Source organism: Pseudonaja textilis, chromosome Z, assembly GCF_049901715.1.
Source record: "Pseudonaja textilis isolate UNSWEBS1 chromosome Z, rPseTex1.2, whole genome shotgun sequence".
NCBI classification, from domain to species: domain Eukaryota; kingdom Metazoa; phylum Chordata; class Lepidosauria; order Squamata; family Elapidae; genus Pseudonaja; species Pseudonaja textilis.
In genome coordinates this window covers 109,211,651-109,215,506 of record NC_142008.1, presented here as the reverse complement: position 1 = coordinate 109,215,506, position 3,856 = coordinate 109,211,651, and the positions used below count along the sequence as shown (strand labels likewise).

The following is a 3,856-nucleotide window of genomic DNA, read 5'->3' as shown; positions in this document are numbered from 1 at the left end:
AAATGAAGCTACACAAAAAACAGAGATACAATGCAAATTTTTATTCATTCTTTTAAAAGCATTTGATATAGGAACTATTGTTGGCTTGTACAAAATTTAGCATATTCAGAATGTTGGTTTCTTCCTGATTGAAAGGTAAAGAGACAAAGTAAAAGCAGAGCAAATATCTAGATAGATTACAATGGTAGCAATGGTGTACAGGTCATGAAATGTCTTCAGGAAATGAGCCACGAGATAAGATTTTTCCCATGGAAGAGCAGCCATCTTGAGGGAGACACTATCTGATGCACTCAGATCAATTTGAAATACCGGTAGTTTTTGCCTTCCTCATAGTGCACAGGCAACCCATTCTTACAAACGATGACAATATATCTGGATGAAGCATCTTCCCTGTAATAACAAGGGGGTTTGTCCAAAAATCCTGTTGTTTTACAGGTGGTAACCTGGAACTGGGCCTTGCTACGCCGCAATCTGCCTCTGAAAGGTACTCCTTGGTTTCCGCATACGTCAATGATTTTTTTCTTCGTATCATGGATGAAAGTGTTCATCATCTTGCATTTGGGACCACTCAACCCACGCTTTTGCATGATTTCATTGCAGTAACTATCTCCATCTTTGCTTTTGGGGCTATCATAGTGCTCCCTCAGGAATCTTTTATAATCCACAGTGTAGATGTCCAAAATCAAGGTCACAGCCATGATTATGAAGAGTCCAATGGCAAATCCCTTGAGCAGAAAGATCAGCTCTGCCACACAAGAAAGAAATAAGATGCGTAAATATCTCAATTTGACAACAACCATTAAAATACCTAGCCCTGAAATGCACCTTTCTATTTTTTGCCAATATGGAAAGTATTTGATATCTAGAAGACACCTCAAATGGACAAGTAGTCCTTGGCATTTGAAATATATTTCAAACGCAGTCAGAGGTGGCATTCAGCAGGTTCTGACCAGTTCTGGAGAACTGGTAACGGAAATTTTGAGTAGTTCAGAGAACCGGCAAATCCCACCTCTGACTGGAGATTTCACAGTATCCTTCCCATGCCACACCCACCAAGCCACGGCCAAAACTGGTAGTAAAAAAATTTAAATCCCACCACTGAATCCCATCAGAGTGGGGTATAGTTCAGAGATATATGTTTAGGAAAATAGACATTTAAATCCCTGCAAGTACTCCGGGGGAATGTCAAGCAGGGAGGGCATTTGCTTCAAAATCTTATGCAAGGAATTTGTAAGAAAGGCTACTTCTAAGGCTACTTCTAAGGAAACAAGCCACTGACATGTAAATGTCTATGGAGATTTTCAGTCACCCAGGTCATAGTCCCAAACCAGAGGTGGTATTCAGCAGGTTCTGACCAGTTCCGGAAAACCAGTAGCGGAAATTTTGAGTAGTTCAGAGAACTGGCAAATCCCACCTCTGACTGGAGATTTTATAGTGTCCTTCCCCTGCCACGCCTACCAAGCCACTGCCACAGAACCAGTAGTAAAAAAAATTAAATACCACCACTGTCCCAAAGGGGTCTCAAGAGGCCACTGGATTTTCTGATTTTTATTTGAATACATTTTGCTTCTCATCCAAGAAACTTCTTCAACTGTTTCTTTGAAAATGTTTCACTTCTCATCCAAAGCACTGGTCAGCCATGACCCAGATGACTGAGAATCTCCATACACATTTATCTATCTATGCAACAGAGCTGAAGAAGCTTCTTGGATGAGAAGTGAAATGATTTCAAAAAGAAAGCAGAAAGTTCAGTTGCCTCTTGAAAAAGCATCTTTGGGACAATAAGCCTCTGAACGTTTTCCAGGCTGTCATATTCAGAACTGACTTCCCTTGCTGTTGAATGGAAGGGCTCTTCGAACATTCCTGAATTAGCAGAAGCCTCTACTACAGGGGAGTCAAACTCAATTTTATTGAGGTCTGCCCTAGGGTTGTGTTTCACCTTGGGGAACCATGGCCAGCTTGACATCATTCATGTCAGAGGCACCTGTGGGGGTCTGAGTGCTCTGCCAGTTAAAATGTTTTCGGCTACGGTGACCTCCTACAACCCTCTGACAATGAAACCATTTTCACTGGCAGAGACACGATGGGCCAGTCCTTTGCTGCTTCCAGGGTGGCCCTGCAGGTCAGATCTAAGCACTCCATGTGCTGGATCTGGCCCCAGGGCCTTGAGTTTGACACCCCTGCTCTACAATGCAGTATTGAAATGGTGTGGGCAATGACTTTGGGAGATAGAAGAAACAGCCACAAACTAGGCAACAATCTGGTATGGCAGCTGTCAACAAAAGGAATGGGGGCAAGATAAACTTCTTAGAACAGTGGTTGCCAACCAATGGGTGGGGGACAACTGGTGGTCCGTGACAAAATTTTGGTGGTCTGAAGAGAAATGTCACCCCCAAAACACTCCCCAAAGCAATTAATCCAGGCTGCATGGGAACACAAGGCTGCGCCACCCACATGGCCTGTGGGAACAAAGGCTTGCGTCACTTGCATTGCAAACAACATAAGGTAGTGAGGAGAGGGGGGGAAAGGGCAGAGAGTGGGAACTTGCCCCATTCACCTCACACACCTTGCCTGGCTACCGGGCTGCTTCTTTCCATGTCTTCTGCTTTTGGCTGCACGCAAGGAAAGCAGCAAAAGTTTTCCTTTCTCTCCCCCAAACTCTGCCAGAAATGGTCTTTGGGACCCTGCAAGGCATCCTGCTTCAAGAGGCTGTGCCAGCACAAGTCTCACAAAAACTCATTTTTGGCAGAGTTTGGGGGAGAGAAAGAAAGACTTCTGCTGCTTCTGCTGCTTTCCTTGCATGAAACCAAAAGAGTCTCTCTCTCTCTCTCTCTCTCTCTCTCTCAGAACAGAGCTGGAGACAGTATCCTGTGATCCCAAATAAAGGATGATCAATTGATAGGAAAATGGGGCAGGGAATTTTCCTGCAGACTTTTCTTGCAATTTTTCCAGGGTCTCTGGTCTGCAGGATTTGAAATTATGAGTTTGGTGATCCCTGGGATCTAAAAGATTGGTGACCCCTGTCTTAGAAAATTTCTTGGATTGTAAAGGTGACAGAGGGGAGATGTTCTTTCAGACTTGCAAGCAGCGGTGGTATTCAGCAAGTTCTGACCAGTACTGGTGAACTGGTAGCAGAAATTTTGAGTACCAGCAAATACCAGCTCTGATTGGAGATTTTACAGTATCCTTCCCCTGTCATGCCCATCAAGCCACACCCACAGAACTGGAAGTAAAAAAAATGAATCCCACCACTGCTTGCAAGTACATTTAAAGTAAACTTACAATAAAGTTAGAGCTAGTATTCCTGGATTGCTTCTTGTCTGGCCTACCAGGCAAGGCTGACAAAAATTATTTCTATTTCTTGGGAACCTTCACTCAATCTTTACTCCCTCTTTATTGTTTCTAGTCACCCCATTCGTCTGATTTCTGTCCCCAAAATAGCCTTATATTCTCTGAGGCTATCTTTGGATAGAGTTAGAATTAAGGGGGAAATACTCCTTTAATATTAGGTATTAAGTCTATTTCACTCATGAGCTTGGCGGGAGTGAAGTCGAGACCATGAGAAAGGTGGTATCATTCCTTTACTGTAGTACAAGCTCTATAAAGGAAGTACCTTAGTAACCCAAGATTTTTTTAAAGTTTCTACATATTCAGCAGCCTAACCCAGTTCTGTGATGAACCAAATGTCTTCCATAAGAAAATAATATCTTCATTTTAGCCTTCCCTGGCCTTTTACTCGCCTGAATGAGATCTTGTGGAAGAGATGGGTTCTCAACCTTCTGTCTTCCTCTGTCCTTCTGCCCCAAGAAGCCCATTATATAGATCATTATATAAAATTATATGAAAAGCTGCAAGA

At 43.1% G+C, this 3,856-nt stretch overlaps 1 pseudogene; it reads right to left on the bottom strand.

Moving 5' to 3' along the window:
* Window positions 1-290: 290 nt before the first annotated feature.
* On the bottom strand, window positions 291-698 carry LOC113449566 (ribonuclease pseudogene; annotated as a pseudogene).
* Between the last annotated feature and the right edge of the window lie 3,158 nt (window positions 699-3,856).